This window comes from Pongo pygmaeus, chromosome 11, assembly GCF_028885625.2.
Source record: "Pongo pygmaeus isolate AG05252 chromosome 11, NHGRI_mPonPyg2-v2.0_pri, whole genome shotgun sequence".
In the NCBI taxonomy this organism is placed as follows: Eukaryota; Metazoa; Chordata; class Mammalia; order Primates; family Hominidae; genus Pongo; species Pongo pygmaeus.
Window position 1 is genome coordinate 129,063,532 of NC_072384.2, and position 20,751 is coordinate 129,084,282.

General features: G+C 33.9%; 1 long non-coding RNA gene across 1 annotated transcript; it reads right to left on the reverse strand.

Annotated features, from left to right (window-relative positions):
• Positions 1–1,904: 1,904 nt before the first annotated feature.
• Positions 1,905–20,242, reverse strand: LOC129031532 (uncharacterized). The gene is made up of 4 exons (XR_008501073.2): positions 20,045–20,242; positions 8,443–8,577; positions 7,545–7,655; positions 1,905–2,137 (listed from the first exon to the last, which is right to left on the reverse strand). It is a non-coding gene; the product is annotated as an uncharacterized LOC129031532 (long non-coding RNA).
• Positions 20,243–20,751: the final 509 nt, after the last annotated feature.

A 20,751-nucleotide genomic window follows, 5' to 3' on the forward strand; every position in this document is an offset into this window, starting at 1 on the left:
TTCCATCATCACCAGCATCATCTCCTTTCCATCATCACCAGCGTCATCTCCTTTCCATCATTACCAGCACCATCTCCTTTCCATCATCTCCAGCACCATCTCCTTTCCTTCAGCAGCACCATCTTCTTTCGATCAGCAGCACCATCTCCTTTCCATCACCAGCATCATTTCCTTTCCATTTCCAGCATTGTTTACTTAAAGTCCTTCAGCAGTGTATGTGACAAATTGCCTTATTTTTAATGTGCATATGTGATAAAAATAATTTTCATTACATGTAACCAATCCCATCCTGTTTTTTGACTGAACAATCTTTTATTTATAAGACAAACACATTTTTTCCTCAGTTTATCACTTTTGCCTTATCAGTTGTGGTAAATGGTGGCTAGGTGAGTAGACTTGCTAACGAGAGACAAGGAAGGAGCACAGTTGATCTCTATAAGTAGGAGAGGGAAATTGAGAGGCAAGATCTTCTAAGGAAAATGCTTTCACTGGAGGACAATTAGATAAAGAGGAGAGCTGACTGTGAGGGTGAGAAGAGAGAGTGAGGAGAATAAGTGGATCTCATTTTCAGTGAAATGCTGTACTGTGCGCAGGGGTAATTCTCATGTTCAATCTTTCCCATAAAACTCTCTCGGCAAGTTTCAAATAGCTCATTGATGTTTTTATTTTGTTTGGCTGTTTTTGCTTTTCTAAAAAAGCCAGAAGTTTATGGAAATCATAATTATCAGCCTGTTTTATAAAAAATTAAATAATAAAACTCTTATCTGAAGTTAAAAAGATTCTAAACATTGTGCATATTTCATCTGCTAATGTTATTCACACTTTAAAGTAGCTCACTAACAAACATAGGCCTTTACATGTATTCTTTCTCTTTCTTATTTATATATTATTAATGATATGCAAGAAAGGCAAAAATACACACTTCAGACAAAGGATTAAAACAACCATATTCCAGGCACTGGGCCTATTTCGACTTATTGCTGATGGGTCTGGGAGGAGAAACACAATCAAGCTTACATATATATATATATATATATATATATATATATATATGCGTGTATATATATATTTTTTTGAGATGTATATAAATATATATATATATATATGTAAGCCAGGGTCTGGCTCTGTCACCCAGGATAGAGTGTAGTGGCATGATCACAGCTTACTGCAGCCTTGACCTCCCTGGCTTAGGCGAACCTCCTGCCTCAGCCTCCTGAGTAGCTGTGACCACAGGAGCACACCACCATAACTAGCTAATTTAAAATATACATATATATATATATATACACACACACATATATATATTTGTGTATATATATGTATATGTATGTATATATATTTAGAAATGGGAGTCTTTCCATGTTGTCCATGCTGATCTTGAATTCCTGGGCTCAAGCAATCCTCCCACCTCGGCCTCCCAAAATACTGGGATTACAGGTGTAAGCCATTACCCCCAGCCTCAAGCTTATATTTGAGATTTTCATTCCTTTGGAAGAGAATTCGACAACCTGACAAGAAAGAATGAAAATGTATTCATTTATTTTATCATCATCCTCACTTAGAGTTATAAGATCTGAAACACCAAGCAAATCGAGAATTTATTTTTTGTTATATAAAAGTTTCTTTTTGAGATGTGTAGCATTAACACTGTAACCCTAATCACCACTCCACCCCCATCAGTACATTTCAATCAGTAAACAGTGCAAAATGGAACAGAGTTTAGAACAGTGGTTCCCAAAGTGTGGTCCACCATTGGGGCTCCCTGAAATGCTTCCAGGATCTATGAAGTCAAAATCATTTTAATAATAATATCACTTTGTTGAAATTTAAATCTTAGTTGAGGCGGTGTTTAGTGGTAACTGTACTAGTTGCCATTCATTTCTTCAACATGAAACTTCAGACACTTTTTTAAAAATGCCAATTTTATTTAAGAATCACCTTACTGAAACATTAAAACACAGTGTTAAGTTTCAAGCCTTAAACATACATATTTTTAATACTCCAAGGATGAAATAAGAAGTTTGTCTAAAGCATTTTTATCACAATCCAAGTATGATGATCATTCCATGGAAGAATATCTGTACTTGTTTGAGTTGCAGGCTGAACTAACCCTTCTTTCATGGAGCATGATTTTCACCTGAAAAAAATAACACAGAGACAAATTAGGTTTATTCAGGCTTGGATATCCAGCAGAAATTTTCTAGAAAACAAAGCAAAGGTAGTTGTCAAGGGTAAAAATGATAGTATTTATTGCCAATGGAAAATTTGAACTTTCCAGTAAAACTTAGAACCTTGTAAAATGTTTATTGGCAACTATGAAACTGATGGCTTCTCTACATGAACAGTTTTCTGAAGAGACTGATGGAGATGTTAACAATAGTGATTTTTTCTTGATGTTCTATGATGAAATATGCCAACTTTTAGGAGATCTGAATATCTCACTGAATATTTCCAAATGACTGATGCATCATTATTTTAGGGACTCAGATCTCAAAGGCAGACCGTAGCTTATAATAGCAATTGGCAACGACAAAAAAAAACCACATCGGGTGGTTTGGAGTAATCCAAAGACAGGCTTCAGAAGTTCTCATTCTTCTAGGAGAGTTCACAGAGAAATCACTTCTTTCTCTAGCACTGAAATGCAGCAAAATATGTGCAGTGTTTCTGCCCAGGGAAGCCTAGTTGAGACTCAGAGTTCAGAGTTTTCACTGGAAGCTGGACACGTAGGCACAATGACCAGCTACTGCTACTAAAACTCCAAACTGCCTAAAGGAAAGCAGTTGTTCAGTGCCCCAGATGGGCAAAACGGTTTTATTAATGTAGGGAACATTCCAAAAGCCAAGTTCTCAGATGCCAACCAAGGCCCAACCCTGAAAGTAAGCCTTTTTAACAGGAGCAAATCAGGTCTGCTGTATTAACTCCTTACCGCATAATAGTGCTACACAGGCAGCATGCGGTGGCTCACGCCTGTAATCCCAGCACTTTGGGAGGTGAGGCGGGTGGATCACGAGGTCAGGAAATCGAGACCATCCTGGCCAAAACGGTGAAACCCCGTCTCTACTAAAAATACAAAAAAAATTAGCTGGGCGTGGTGGTGGGCACCTGTAGTCCCAGCTACTTGGGAGGCTGAGGCAGGAGAATGGTGTGAACCCGGGAGGCAGAGCTTGCAGTGAGCCAAGATCACGCCATTACACTCCAGCCTGGGCGACAAAGCAAGATTCCGTCTCAAAAAAAAAAAAAAAAAAAAAATGTGCTACACAATAATAAATAGGTGAAAAATACATTCTGAGCACAAGATAAGAATAGATTTTAATGTAGCACACAATGTACAATTTATGATAGAGATTCAGATTCCATTTTGAAGTTAACCTTTAAGAAACCATGCTTGTTGAGTTTTGATGTACTTTCAAAGAAGAAGATCTACAATTATTTGCAAACACTATTAAAAGACTTCATCTTTTTCCAGTTAGACGTCTTTGTGAGGGCAGATTTCCTTCATACACTTCAATGAAAACAACATAGCATAGCGAATTGAATTCAGAAACAGATATGAGAATGTAACTCTCTTCCATTAAGACAGACATTAAAGACATTTGCAAAGGAGAAAACCAGGCTTCTCATTAAATCTTGTTTTGGAAAACATAATTATTTTATCTATAAAAGTATATTACTCATGTTAGCATATAATTGATTTATCTTTCCTATTTAAGAATGAATTGATACATATATATTTTTTAAAATTTCTGCTTTAATTTCCAATATCATAATACAATACAGATATCAAAGAAATAAACTACATGAATAAAAACTATTTGGGGTCTTCAGTAAATTTTAGAGTGTAAACATGTCTTGAGGCCAACAGATTCGAGAAATGCTGGCTTAGACTACTAAGTTATAAATTCAGGGAATTTATAATCAGTATTGTTAATTCATCTTTAATAAAATGTCAGTTCAGTAAGAGTTTTGAGAGATGTGGAAGCTGGAATTGGGCTTGAGTCTATGACAGTCAACGAATACTCAGAATGTAAGTCTAAAAGAGAAATTTGCCAAAATTCAAACGGACAGTGAAGGGTGGTAGATACAATATTCTACTCTGTGCCCTTGATAGTGACCTTCCATTTAAGGATAAATATACAGGGGAAAATATAGAGTTTTCAAATATTTCTGCTTGCTATACTCAATAAGACAGATGATCACTTCAGAGAGAAATTTGACAAAATTTAACAAAAGTGTAGATACATATGCCGTGAAATCCAGCAATTCTATTTCTCAGAATGTATTCATGATAAAATTTATACACATGTGCAAAAGATATTTGTATGAACATATTCATTGAAGTACAATTTGTAACAGCAAAATAAATTCTGTCCCTCAGCAAGGTCAGAAATAAATAGTTTGTTAATATAATGGAATTTTATTTGCAATTTAAAATAAATGAACCAGTCCTATGTGTATTAAGTTAATAAGCCTGAAGAACTGTCATGATAATAATAAAAGAAGTTTGCAAAAGGTTATATATAGCAAGATACCATTTATGCAGTTTTTCAAAATATATGATATAAAGCATACGCAAAGTTTTAAAATACTTGCAAAAATAGGACTCAATGTGAACATTAAGAGTTATAAAATAGTATTTTTCTTTTATTTTTTCTGTTTATTCCTTTTTTCTATGATTAACATAAATTACTCTTCTTACTCTTATTTTTATTTCTACTGTTATACTTTCTCTGTCATTACTAATTTCACGTGTATATAACATTTCAGCATTGGTATTTACTTTCTAAGAAAATTTCATTTGATTTTCAAGACAATCAAATGAGTGAACCCCATTTTTCAGTGGAGAAGTCGGACTTAGTGTCTTAATCACCCCAGGAGACATGAAGTGACATTCTCAAGGTCACATACCCAATAGGTGATAGAGTCAGAATAAAACACAGGTTTAATGATGATAAACTGATGGTTTTTTACTTGCTATGTCTGCATGTTAGAATGACATCCACATGATAATTCAGTAAGTATTTTTATTGGCAGATAAAAATAATAATACCAAGACATGAATAATCAATGCTTACAAAACATTATCTTCTAGGCATGGCTTAGGTGCATTACATTAATCACTTGATCCTCACAACTTTGCAAGGAATCTACTATTATTATCTGATTGTGACAGATGAGGAAACAGGTGCAGAACATTTGAGAAATTGTCCAAAGCTCTGTAGAGAGAAGTGGCTGTGCTGGAATTTGAACCCAGGGAGTATGACTCTAGAGGCCACACTCCTAGCTACTATAATACATCATCCTGCCTCATAAAATAGCTTTTTTGTTTCAAATCCTCCCAGAAGAACTGATAAAGTGCAGAATTCTCTGAAGATGCTTTTACACTCTGATGCAATTTTAATGAAAGGCATTCTGTGAGGGTTTCTTAACACTGCTAATTGAGTTCAATTTTGCAGAGTTCGTCAGCAAACTAAAGAATTCTTTTGGTGGTACAAGCAAATGCCCTCAAATTTAGCCATCTTAAAAACTATTTGAAAACTTTCTCTCAAATTTTGTTTCTATCCGATGGGCATTTTCTTGCTGTTTTACTTTTCTTATTTTCCAAAGAAGATAGTGTAACTATTCCACACACCACAATTAAATTCCTAATTTTAAATGAGGTTTAAACAGGAGAAGGACAAGGAGAAGAACAAAAGGAAGAAGAAGAAAAAGAGAAAGAAGATTATACAAGCACAAAGAGCCTATTTGTTAATATTTCTTTTGGTGAATATTTATTTTGATATATTTGTAAGAAAATATAATAAATATTCAGTGCTCAAAATAACTTTATAGATAAATGGTACTGCAATTTTGGTAACATCTTTTGACATGAATGTTGGATTCATTCATGAATATGAATTCCATCAGGAAATGGGCCTTTTGCATGAGTAAAAATTCAAAATTAACAAAAACAGTCAAACACCATGTACTCTGACCTTAACTCCTCCTGAGAAGTGACCATTGTTACTAATTTTTAGAGGTGTCTTTTTAAATAAAGTAAATGCCTATATTTGTTAATCTTTGTTTTCTCTGCAAAGTTCTATACTTTTTTCTCTCCTTAAAAAATCTTTAAATTTATCTTGGGGTGTGTGTGTATGTATACAATTATAAATAAATAAATATATATATATATATATATATGAAGCTCTTTTTAGTAGTTATATAAAATTCTATTTATGGTGTATTCTGATTTCACTAGTCAACCATTGGTGGATTATACAGCTTTATTAAAAGTGTTTGACTGGGTTACTATTATCAACAAAGTTTCAATGAATTTTACACTTAAAATTTGCATGCATGCATGTAAGCAAGCTTATTTGTGGGATGAATTTATAGTGCAATCTGGATTAACTCCTGGGTAGATAACATTTATTTAAATAATCTATTTCTTGTTCATGGCTGTCAACATATGTGATGGTGATGCTGAAGCTCCTTCTGGTGACTTTGTAAGTGGACGTGGGTTATTAGCTCTGTAACAACCCATTGCCTCTCCATTGTCTTCTTTGCCTCTTAATTCTGTAAAGTGTGGAGTCTCCCTAACTGGTAGTGGGATGGGAAACCAATTATTTTTTTTAATTGGCTTGCCTCTTAGGCTGCAATGGAGTTCTCCAGCGATCCAGATCATTACTAGTGCAGATCACTAATCTTGATATTTATTTGATACAATAATATAGCATTTGCCATCTCACAATCTTCTCCATGCCACTAAAGAACAATCTGAGTGGTTCTTGAGAGACCTCTGGCTAGGCAAGAGAGGTAGAAGATGGATTTAAAATGCTTTGCCAAGCACAACTTGATTGCATTTTTTTTTTGCCTAAAAATCTGGAGTCAGAGAATGCTATATCTACAGTTGGCATTGAGATTTCAAAACTACAAAACCAAAAATACTAATTTTTCTGCAATTCCCAACACTGTATTTTGTTGTCTTTTAAAATCATATTCTACCTCGTAAGTTGTAAATATACAAAAATACCTCAGTGAAGGCATTTTCCATAGCAGATTACAACATAAAAATATAAATGTGGCATGAAAGTATTTAAAGTGAGAGTAATGAGTGTTAAAAAAAAGAAATGTTGGCATTAATAACACCACCCACTTTATTAGATACTATATTCAAGATAAAAGAAAATTTCAAAGTTTACTGAGCAGCAAAGGTTAAATATAATGTTTCTCTTGTTGCTACCTGTCTGTGGAGTGAACTGGATAAGTGCTTGTGATCTATTTAAAGGTATCAAACTCATTATATAAAAAGAGGTCAATGAAGGAAAACAGGGTGACTGTCAATTTCAGATAGGAAACCGCATGCCATCTTTGACTTTAAAATGTGTAGTAAGAGCTGTTGAACATCAAGCAGGGGGTACATTCATAGTTTTTATTCTCTTTGCAAAATATTTCTTTGATAATTTTGTCATTTTTGGACTTTTATAAATACATGTTTTCCTGTAGCAGTTTGTCCTAAAAGCAAGGTGCAATTATATGCAAATAGTGAAATCTTTCTCTCTACTTACCTATCTATCCATCTAGCTATCCATATATATCTTTGACAAGAATGCCGCCTATTTCAATGTATTTTCCTTAATAATTCCACACTGGATCAGTATGTATATTGTTAAGTTGTTCTGGGGAAAATAAAGAAAGAAAACATGTGTTAGTTTCTCCTATTAACCTAATTGTTACTAGGTGGTCTGCACTTTTAATCTCATTTAACCCTCACCCAGCACTGTAAGAGGCGGTCATTAGCCCATCATTTATTAATAAGAAAATGTAGACAGAGAGAAATTAACTAATTTTTACAAGACCACAAAAATAATAGGAGGCACAGAAGAATTTGAACCTAGTTGTGTCTATTTCTGACCCCCTTGGTCTTGTCTCTTCTCCACGTGTGTATAAAAATGATGGCATTAATTATGATGACCACCAATTTTTTATTACTGGCAAAGTACCAGGTCTTATGCTAAGTGGTGCATTGACACTGTCTCTAACAATCCTCACTAAGAAACTATTATTGTTATCATTTTATAAAGGGAGGGGTGATGTCCGGGAAAATAAGACTGATTTCCCAAATCCACACAGAGAAGGAAAGAAGAAGGAATTAAACTCTTTGTTAAGTAGTATTTCTGTTGGGTTGATGGAGGTTACAATTTATGGAAAGCGGAAACACAATTAGAAGCAACTGCTCACTTTTAACATAAAGGGTTATGTCTCCATTACATTAATTTTACACTAACTTTGTATTTTTGCTGACTATAATTTATAATATGTTTTAAAATATTCTTGTTTTGGACCAAACATTTATTTCTCGAATCCTTTTGAATCCTAATAGAGATTACTTGATAGTCTACTATTACGAAAATAGTCCTGTGAAAAAAAGAATTATGGTTGCATTTACAGTATCAGTGATCTTACCATTCTCATCGTTGTTATGCTTTGAAAACCACCTTTTCTATAGTTTGGGATTCTCTTTTCACTTGAAAGTCATAAGTATCTGAAATAATCCACGTAAACACTACATAGTGCTCCCTTAAGATAGTGATTGAATTTCTGCACAAGAATTGAAAGATATATATGTGAAAAAGTTAAACTATTGGAGATATTTTATATCCTTTTATTAAATTGTATAATGCATTAGGATAAAAAGGTACATTTTATACATTCTTGAAGAATTTTTCCACCAATGCAATGAGATAAGATATTTTATAAAATGTCCTGTTACATAAGGCACTTTCAAGTTCGATCAGTGTGATATGATATACTTTAATTACTGTTGTTAGCAAATGAATAACACATTTGTTTGTGAAATTGTGGGACTGATCTGTAAATGAAAATACAGTATTTCAGAAAGTTGTATAAATAAGTGTTTAAATGTCATGGTTCATAAAAATGTTTCGTCATTCTATCCTTTACCAAGTTTTAAACAGATAATAGATAAAATTAATAGAAGTTTATTTTAAAATCAGTTAGAAGAAATTTGCATTCAGTATTCCCTTCTGCCATCCAGTTTCCTTGACTTGTCTTTTTGGCTGTCTCCAGGGCCCCAAGCACCTAGTCTTCTTTTTGGCAATGCTTTCATGATAGATCTTAGAACCCCTGCTCTCAGTTAGGACGTTTAATTAGTACATGCATGGAGGTAAGTTCCAGGAGATAAATAAGGCAAAAACAAACTCACCACATCCATTAGTCCACTGTACAATTTAATGTATTTGTATTTATTTTATGCTCCGCTATGAAGAAATGACTTCAGAATGATGAGTTAGAAAATTCATTCTTTCATTCAGTATCATTATCTCCATCCTCACTTATATCACTGGCTTGGCTGGCATTTTGTAGTTACCTGAGCGCCATACATTTTAAAATTGTAACTAAGCTCCATACAGCTTCTGGGTACTGTGAAGTTGGCAACCTCTAGACTGGGTTCTAAATGAAGCTCACTGTCTACTGGATGATTACGAGTCAATTGTCCCCAATAGAAATCGCTGTAAGAGGGGATGGAGTCACTGGATAACTCCTTGCAAGTAATTTTACTACTCTGGGTATTAATCACTGGAATATATTTATAGGAAGGATTGTATCTTTATATATCTAAGATTTTATGATTCTAAATGATGAATGTAGGGACTAAGGATTTTAACAGGTAATAGACACACTGCACAACAGGAGAGAAGGCTTCAATTTTGAAAACTCCAATTTGTGAATCAGAACTAATAGACATGCCATACTTACAAATTGTGTAATTTAACATTGTGAGCAGCGGTGCTTACATAGAAATATACAGCATTGAATGCATATGCTAGAAAAGAAGAAAAACCTAAAATCAATAGTCTAGTGCCCACCTTAGAAAACTAGAGAATGAAGAGCAATATAAGCCTAAAGCAAGCTGAAGAAAAGAAATAGTAAGAATTAGGACAGAAATCAATGAAACTAAAAACATTAAATCAGCGACAATTTTTTTTAAGTTGGTTCTTTGATAACATCAATAAAATTGATGCATGTTTAGCCAGAATAATGAAGAAAAAAAGGGAAAACACAAATTGATAATTAATTTCTTGTGTTTGATTGAAAAACATTTACAAATAAAAAACTAAAAATTTTTAAACTGCTGCTTTGATGAAAGATATGCAATAATATGAATGGAGGCACAGTTTGATTTACTAGTATTTGAAATTCATGAAGACAAACACCCACTTAACTACTTTTAAAAATTCCATGTCTTCCTGAGTGTAATTTGTGTCTTTCATTGGAGGGATAAAATGACACTAAAATGTTTTGCTTTTCTTACTTAAATGCCACATCAGAAATATATCTTGTGTTATAAAAAGTCACAGTTAATAAAAATGTATTTCATATTGACATTCTAAATTATAATTGCAGCCTATAAAGTTTATTTTTATTATTAAAAGTTTCTACTTTATAGTCATTTTCACTATAACATATACTATAGAAAAGACAAATTCTCAGTGACAGTGTTCTGGAAGCCTCTTGCTTTTTTATCTAGAAGCTACTTGTAATTTTCACACACACACATACACACACAGAGAGAGGGAGAGAGAGAGAGTTAATTCCACCTTACAATACTTCAGAAGAGTGAATTATATTGTTACTTTCTAGGCAATATTCTCACACTCTTACTGTTGACTCTTACTGTAGGGTGAGTCAGCAGCTGAACTGCTTCAAAAAACAGCTCAAGTCTTGTCTCCTTTCACTACATTCAGACAGTTTGCTCTTACATTCTAGTATACCAAGTTCTAAGGAAGAGTATTAGGATCGAAGAATAAAGTGATTCAAAGAAGGAAGAATAGTCAGCGAGATGTTAGAGCAAACATCAGTTCACAGCAGTAAGACTAAGATAAACAGAACAAGATGACCATTTAAGAAAATGAAGTGACCATTAACTTGGATGTATAATAAACTTAAAATGTTGGTTGGAATTGGCTTCTTTGAATTCAGTGCAATAAACTAATTTTATTCTGTGACCTCTGCTGCGAGATGAGTTTTGATACCATACCAGCTTGATGAAGAAAAATAACTAGAGATATAAACTCCATCATTCTTATTGCCAGTCTCATCATATTTAGCTTGCTTCTTTGTTTTTCATATAATTCATCAATGTACAAAGGACAGATGAGTGGTGCCTTTTATAAAATTAGAAAAACTATTAGATATATGTTTCAAAATTGGTAAAAGTAAATTTTAAGTGTTCTCAACACAAAGAAATGATGTGAGGTGGCCTGATTCAATCACTGTGCAATGTAAAGCATATTGTATCTAACATTGTATATAATTATTACTTGTTAATTAAAAATAAAATATTTTTAAAAGCACTGTTAAAAAGATTTATTATAGCACTTTATATTGAGATTCAAATAAATAACTATAATGGGTAGTAGTATGTTTGATAACATAACCTATCTAGTTCTTTTATGTAGGGAACATGCATTTTTATGAAGCAGATTTAGTCCATAGGGAGAAAGCATGAGGCAGCAAGATCATTGTCAGAATCTGGATGAGATAGCCACTGAAAGTAACTCATTCAATAATAGTATTATCTCAATAGAAACTGAATTGTTAATATTTTAGCAATTCAGAATGTCATAATACAAGGCCTCCTCATTTTATATGTATGAGATCTTCAGAATACAATTCTGAAAATAAGATATCAATGGCTGTAAAAAAAAAAAAAAAAAAAAAAAAAAAAAAAAGATAAAAGCCGGGTATGGTGGGTCATGCCTGTAATCCTAGCACTTTGGAGGCTGAGCCCGACAGATCACCTGAGGTCAGGAGTTTGGGAGCAGCCTAGCCAACATGGTGAAACCTCATCTCTACTAGTCTCTACTAAAAATACAGAAATTAGCCGGGCCTGGTGGCGGGCTCCTCTAATCCCAGCTACTCAGGAGGCTGAGGCAGGAGAATTTCTTGAGCCCAGAAGGTGGAGTTTGCAGTGAGCCGAGATGGCACTACTGCACTCCAGCCTGGGCAACAGAGCAAGACTCCCTTTAAAAAAAAAAGACATCTAGTAAGAAAACATAAAAACACATGCACCTTCTAGGTAGATGACATAAATATGTAAATACAAGCACAATTATAAAAATTTTCCTGGGGCAAGTAGAGGAAACTTAAGACTTGTAGTTAAGCTAACTCCACTATTCACTACAGGTATGAGAAAGATCAGACCATAACCAACATATCACGTTCAGGGAAAAATATATAACTCAATTTGGGCCAATAAGACCCAATAGACATTAGCTGAGGACTTTGGAAGTGAAGGTTCATTTCTTTTCCTCAAAAGCTACCTAAAAAAAGATTCATTTTCTTGATAATGATGCACTGGAAAAAAGTGTAATAATGATAAAAACAAATGTTCGCCGGACCATTCACTGTGTGCCTGGTGCTATCATATGTGCTGTTGATGCAGGAACTCAGTCTTCACAGTCAGGTTGTGTATGAAGTGGGTGCTATTATTCTGCACATTTTACACTTGAGGAACTTAGAATTCATTAACTATAGTAAGACCTCACTTCATGTCAGTGATAGGCTCTCAGAAACTGCAACTTTAGGTGAAATGAGGTATAATGCAACCAATGGTTTTTCTCATCTATGTCATAACAAAAAACACGAAAGGAAACAATGTTATTTGAGGATGGGGTGTACATTGTTTGGTTAAAGTTGCAGTTTCCAAGAACCTATCAGTGATGTGAAGGAAGGACTTACTATGATCCAAAATTGAGTAGCAAGGAAGTAGAGGTGGGATTTGATCCCTTAAGTCTTATTCCAGAGTCCGTGTCCTTTACAGTTGTGCTGTAGTAATTCTCATCAAGTACTAGTACAACCATATATATCACGTGATGTTTGTCTACACTGGAAATCAAAAATATTCAAATACAGAATGCTATATTCCTAGACAGAATAACTCAATATTATTAGAATGCCATTTTATATTATTATATGCTTAATATAATATGGATAAGATAATCATACCCCCCAAAAAAGTAGACTATGAAACTAACTAATATACGTAATCTTAAAAAGAAGAAATATGGCCTACTGGTTATTTAAAACTATCTTAAAACCACAATCACTGAGCAATATGATATCAGTGCAAGCATAAAGATAGATGAGCATATAAATTCCAGAAACATGTGCGCTTCGTCTAGGTAAGCAAAGACCAATAGCAATTTTTGTACCATGGGGCAGTGGTCCAATATTGGTATAAAACCAGCTGCCATAGTTAGGGAGACTTTTCTAAGACTAGAAATATATGTATATGTATATGTATATGTATAGTCAAACTTTTAAGGACTGTGTGGGTGAAAACATCCCATAAGCAAAGTTAATTCTACCAATGACAGTAAGTGGCTGCTAGTGATGAGGCCAGAAAGCAGAAAGACATCTTGTATTTTCATGGAGCATGGGATGAAGAACTCTTTGGGAGGAAGGATCCTGACCTCACAGTCACGATAGCTCAAATCAGAGGAAAAGAGAAAATATTAAAGCTATGTCCCAGTTCCCGCCCAGCTCAATTCCAGCTAAGATTCAAAAGAAAAGTTCCTCAATATAGGTGCCTATGGGGGTAAAAAGTATTTATTTCTGTCTCTACTGGTTTTTAAAATGTGTAATGTCTGCCACAAAATAAAATGTTTATCGGGCAGGTGAACAAGCAAGGAAATGTAACCTATAGTCATAAAAAGAAACCACCCATATAAGGAGATGTATAGAAGGCTCAGCTATTGAAATTACCAGAAAAGAACTTTAAAATAACCCATCTAAAAGTTAGATAACAAGCATGAACCGAGGACTTTCAGCAGAGAGAAGTAACATAAAAATGAACCAAAAGGAGATTTTAAAAATCATAAAGTAGAGAGCAACAATTCAGCCTGTGGGCTTAAAAACAGAATGCATCAGCAGAGGAAAGAGTCAGTGAATTTAAGTAAAGCATAGCACAAATTATCCAATATGAAACACAATGGGAAAAAAAATAGAAAAGGGAAAAACAGAAACAGTCTGAAGTTTGTTGAACAATATCAAGTGTTTTAATATTTGCTCTATGGGAGTTCCAAAATGAGACAAAAAAAGAATAGTCCAGAGGCAATATTTAGGAAATAATAGCTGAAGATTTCACAAAATTAACAAAATACATCAGGACACAGAGACAGGAGAACAAATAAACATTTTAAAACCCTACAATTCACTACATTGTAGTCAAGCTGCTGAAAACCAAAGATAAAGACAACATATTTAAACTAGCCAGATACAATAGGGTAATTCCATTCAATGAAACAAAAATAAGAATATTTATCATCAGAAATTACAAAACATAGGAGACAATAGCATAAAGTTTTTAAAGTGCTGAAAAGGAAGCATATAACTAGAATTCTATAACCAGTGAAATTATCTTCTGAAACTAAAAGTGAAAAAATATATTTCAGAAAAAGGTGAAATAACTCATCATCATGAAATGTGCACTATAATAAATACTAAACAAAGTTAGGTCTGAAGAGAGATGATTCCAGAAGAATAATTTTGAAAGAAGAAATGAAGAGCCAAAGTAATAATAAATACATGTAAAAATGCTTTCTAAGAATTTCATTAAGAGATGATTGATTCTTTTAAGAAAATACAGCATGCCTGTAATCCCAGCACTTTGGGAGGCCAAGGTGGGTGGATTAACTGAGATCAGGAGTTCGAGACCAGCCTGACCGAAATGGTGAAACCCTGTCTCTATTAAATACAAAAAATTAGCCAGGCATGGTGGTGCATGCATGTAATCCCACCTACTTGGGAGGCTGAGGCAGGAGAATCGCTTGAACCCCGGAGGCGGAGGTTGTAGTGAGCCAAGATTGTGCCACTGCACTCCAGCCTGGGCAACAAGAGGGAAACTCCATCTCAAAAAAAAAAAAAAAAGAAAGAAAGAAAGAGAAATAAAGAAAGAAAATATAGTAGGAAAATATTGTATGGCTTATAATATAACTAGAAGAAAAATATATGCCAATCTTCACAGAAAGAGTGAGAGGGGTGAAATGGAGGATGGCTTTTGTGCACTTCTTACATTATTTGTAAAATGGTAAACTATCAATTCACGGTATACTGTGATGAACTCAGGATTCAATATATATAATATATATTTATAAGATATATATTGATGGATAGATTGTAAAATAATCTACTAAAGGCACTGTCGGGAAGCATCAAACTAAGAATTTGTGGCCAATAGAGCACATCATTGTAAACAAACGAAATTTAAAGAGATACAGGGCTAATAAGCAAATAATACAATTTTTTAAGTGATCTATTCACAAGTTCGTACCCTTTCCAGCCATTCCAGGGACAAACTGGGATGCCATCGCTCCCAACAGTTACCTGAGAAGGGAGTTTGGAGATCATAATTGGTTTGAGATCACCACTGCTGAAGGTCTTATAAAGCTCCAAAATTCTTTGAACGTAGGGGTCAATTCTAAAATTCCTGGGTTTAGAAATCAAGATACTTGCTTTATACTTCCCACCGAAACACACCAAAAAGTTATGGATTCCAACCGAAAGGAGCTAGCTGGAGTGCCCAAGTCCTATATTATGTCCAGGCATGAATTGGTGAGCCCTGCTGCTAGCCACAGAGATACATATTTTAATATCTAGCATAAATAATCTCTGAAAAAAGAATTCAAGGAAATAGAGCTAACAATGCAATAGAGAAAATAAAATGAAATATGAAAAGTTTCCAATAAATTCTAAAAAGATAGAAAAAGACAAAGAAAAGAAGAAAGAACATATGGAAGAGAAAACAAGTTGTGAGTTGGTTGATGTAAATAAGTCACTGCAGTAACTACATTAACGTGATAGTAGATTCTCTGATGACCTCTATGTTCCCTGCTTTCTGGTGTTCATGCCCTGGTATGATCCTCCCACCCCTTTCTTGAGTGTGGGAGACCTATAAATTGCATCTAATTAATACGCAAAGACGATGAGGTTCCACTCCCATGATTATGTTATGTTACACAAAAACCCACCTTGTTATTGTTAGCACACTTGCTCTACAGACTCTCTCTCCCTAGCTAGGCTTGAAGACCAAGTGACCATATTGGGAGGCTCACTTGTTAAGGAGCCAATAGAAACCTCTATGAGCTAGAGCAACCTCCAATCAACAACCAACAAAAAGCCACAACCCTCATTCCTGTAGCTACAAGTAAACAAATTCTGCAAACACCTTGAGAAAGCTTAGAAGTGGATTCTTTCCCAGTTGAGCCTCCAGGTGAGAATGCAACATTGCTGACACCTTGACTACAACCTTGTAAAGCCCTCAGCAGAAGACCAGACTAAGCCATACACAAACTCCTCATACACAGATAACAAATGTGTGTTGTCTTAAGCTACTAGTTTGTGATAATTTGTTAGACAGCAATATATTACCAATATGTGCATGTAGATAAACATTTCATTTAGAAGGTAGAGATTGTCAGGTTGCATTGAAAAGAAAAAGAGTTAACAGCCTTGTAAAAAGTCTGTTTACAAGACATGCGCTTTAACTAGAAAGAGGGAGATATGTTGAAAGTAAAAACATGGAAAAAAAACATGCAAAAACTAATCGTAGGGGAAATCTAATAACAAGAAAGCCAGTGTGACTATGTTAGTATCAGATAAAGTACACTTCAGGATAAAGACTATTACTCAAAATGATCACTTTATAATATCAAAAAGGTCAATCTATAAAGGAGATATGATAATAAAAGTTTTTATACATTTAGTGACATAGCCTAAAAATACTAAAACAAAAAATTAATTGAGAAAACAGAAAAGCATATAAATAAATCTCTAATAATAATTGGAGAAAAAAGTTGATTGTTTGAGTAATTGCTATAAGTAGGCAAAAATTATATACATATGTAAAAGATTTTGACATCTCTATTAACGAATTTCGACTAACTGATGCTTATAGAACCCTACTCTCAAAGATAACAGAATAAACATTAATTTCAGGCACACATAGAGTAATAAAAAATGAGCTAAGACTTAATAAATTTTAAATATTTAAGTTTTCTATAATCTGATCTCTGATCACAATGAAATTAAACTAGAAATCAATAGCTAAAAGATAATCAAAAAATATCCCAGATGCTTGTAAATTAGGCAACACACTTCTAAAACCCTGTGGGCCAACACACACACAAAAAAACTGTGTATACATGTTCATAGCGGCATTATTTATGGTAGTCAAGAAAGGAAATCCCCAAATGTCTTCCAGTTGAAGAATAAAGAAAATACGAGCTATCTATATACAATGCAATATTATTTGGCAATAAAAATGAAGTACTGATAGATGCTACAACATGAATGAACTTCAAAAACATTGTGCTAAGTGAAAGAAGCCAGTCACAAAACAGTGCATATTGTATGATTACATTAATATAAAATGTCTAGAATAGACAAATCCATAGAAACAGAAAGAGATTAGCGGTTTCCAGGGTTTGCAGGAAAGAAGGAATAGGAAATGACTGCTAATTGGGACAAGATTTCTTTTGGGGTGATGAAAATCTTCTAAAATTAAATTTAATGATGATTGTACTTCTGGGCATTTTATACCAAAAAAGATTAATTTTATTATGAGTAAAATATATCTTAATAAAGCTATTGTTTTATTCACAATGAAAATTATTAAATATTTTGAATTGAAAAATAGAAAAGGCAAACCACTTTAGAATATATCGGATGAAGTTAAGCCAGTGCTTAAAACAAATATATAGATTTAAATGCACATATTTAAGAAAGGATAATGTTTAAAATAATTTATCTAAGCTTCCACCTCAAGAAGAAACAAAACAGATTCAATCAAAGACAGGAAATAAAAAAATAAGAACAACTAAAATTAAACATAAAATAGACAAATAATAGCAACATGAACAAAACTAAATGTAGGTTCTTACATAAATTGATAAACTTGATAAATTTCCAGCCAAACATCAATAAAAAGACAAAAACACAGATTAACAATACTAAAGAAAGAGGGACGTAACTACATGCATTATAAAAGGTTAATAAAGGAATATTATAAAACAAATGTGTGCCAGCAAATTCAACAATGCAGATGAAAGAAATAAACTCCCTGAAAAACACAACTTACCAAAATGGACACAAAAATTTAGGATGCAAGTGTAGTTAATATTAAAACATCTTTGTGTAATGGAATCTACTTAAAAACTAAAACTAAAAATAGAAGAAATAATAAGGGAAAGACTGACCAATTTGCCTACCTGAATAGTAACAATGCCTATAACAATTTATGCCAGATATTTATCATTTCTGATACTTTTCATTACTTCTTGAAGATCTGAGTTTTCATTTGGCAATATTTCCCTTCACTCTAAAGAACTTAGTTTGGCACTTCTTGTAGTGCATATTTCAGGAAAAGTTTCCTTGGTGTTATTTTATCTGAAAATATTATATTTTACCTTGTATTATATAAAAATAAAAATAATTTTGTTTCTCCTGGGTATGGAATGCTGGGTTAACAGTTATAATCAATCTATTTGTCTCGTGTGTGTGTGTGTGTGTGTGTGTGTGTACATATACACATATATCATTGGAATTTAATAAACAGTATAGTTAATTTTATTCATTTGATCTTATTTCATGGCTTAATTTGTAGTTTCCCTTTTTCATTAAAAAAAGTGTATTGAGTCTCCTCTATGTGCCAAGATTTTCCAGAATCTTAAGATATATCAGAGAACAAATAAGGCAAAAATATCTGCCCTTATAGAATTTACATTCTAGTGGTTGCCAATGACTCCATTTTCTCCTTTTAAATTAGTATGTTCTCTTCTATTATTTCATTCCTTTAGTAGTGAAATTACTTTCCCCATCATTTGTAATCATACACACAGTTCTCTGTTATTATGTGAAAACACAATGCTGCCTATTTGTGTAATGGAGAACCACCAAGATGTTCCTTATAAACCACAATTTAACCCCATACAATAAGATGATGCCTTACAATATTCTTACTCCACCTCAACTTCTCTACTGTTGATGAGATCTGTGAAATAATTTTACATCTTCTCCTCCACCTTAACCCAACTCCTAAGTCTACCCAAGATAGTTCAATTTGTTCTAGACTATCATAATAATCTCCCTTTCATTGCAATCCATTTTCTTCAATTACTGATAGCTTGAATTCTCAGCTATGAATTACCTGTCTTTTCACTGATGTGCTTTCTCAAGTGGTTTAGTTGAAATCAACATCTAACCACACATACATATCTTTCTTTTAATAGTTATACTTTTTTTGATATTATCCTTTTCACTCAGCAATCTGCAAGTGGAATTTACTGTCATTTACTTTTCAATAGTTCAAAAACTTGTCTGATTCCATTTGAATTATTTTTAGGAGCTCACATTTTCTATCTGGAAGTTTCCATATATTTTTCTCTTTATCCTTAAGAGGTCAAGAATCTTGTTAGCATATATCTTTCTCATTACTACTTCAAGAAGCTTAATGCAGTTTTCCATTCTCTAGAAGCCAATCTTTCTCCAGGTAATGGAAGTATCCTGCAGCTGTTAAGATAGTTATTGTGTATCTCCCATCACAGTTTCCTTTGTACAAAACGTTTCCTTTTCACCTTCTAAAACTCTTGTGACTTAGATGCTAAGTTTCTGAAATGGATCCTCCAGATTTCATAGCTTTCCCTTCAAATTTTCTCTTTTTTCATATTTTTGGTTTGTACTTTGAGATAATATTCTTTCGTTCACCTTTTCAGGCCACTAGTTTTAGTCTTAACAATAATCATTCCATATTTCAACTCACCTACTGAATTTTCCACCTATTGGGTATAATAGATATGGTTCTGGTGATGGGTACGCTAAAAGCCCACACTTCACCACTATGCAATATATACATGTAACACAACTGTACTTGTACCCCTAAATGAATAAAAATAGATTTTTAAAAATTAGATTAAATTTTTATTCTAGAAAGTCTTATTTTGTACTGAGCTGCAATCATTGCAGTTGTTGTTGTTTTTTTTTTTACCTTATTGTTGTCATATATTACTGTTTGAAACCTCAGCTGTCTCCATCAGAGATTATTTGTTGGTTGGTGAGTTGGTTGATTATTTGTTGGCTGGTGAATTTGTTGATTGGTTTTTGCCTCGTGATGGCTCTATTTAACCTCCCCTTGCTGGCTGCTTGGATTCCAAGTATGTGTGATTATGACGTTTTCCTGTGATCTCTTTAGGAATCACCTTTGGTTGCTGAAGCATCCTAAGTGGAAGAACTCTCAGAGGAAACGGAAGTTAAATCACCATCTTCTTCTGTGGCTAAACCTATAGCAGTAAGAGGGCAGGAGGAAAATTCCTGACTGTGACCTGGATTTCTCCTACTCTCTTAGCCTCTGGAGTAGGGATAACTCAGTTCAACTTTTCTGCTCTGACTTGTATTTCGAAGGCCAAGGAAACAAGGCCCATGCACGCATGTGCGCGCGCACCACCCCCCCTCCCTGCCCCCACGCACACACACACTCAGGTTCAATGTTTTCCCAATTCCCCAGCAGTTCACATATTTCTGTAGACCAAGTCCTTTCCAATATCCCCACAATCTTTTTTCAGAGGCTCCCTTACCATGATCTCACCAAGCCCATGGCAGGAAAGCCCTTCACAAGTTTCTTCCTAAGGATTCCTCAACCTGCAGAGCTAAAGACTTCTGTCCGATCTGGGAATCTACTGCCTTTCTCAGCCATTT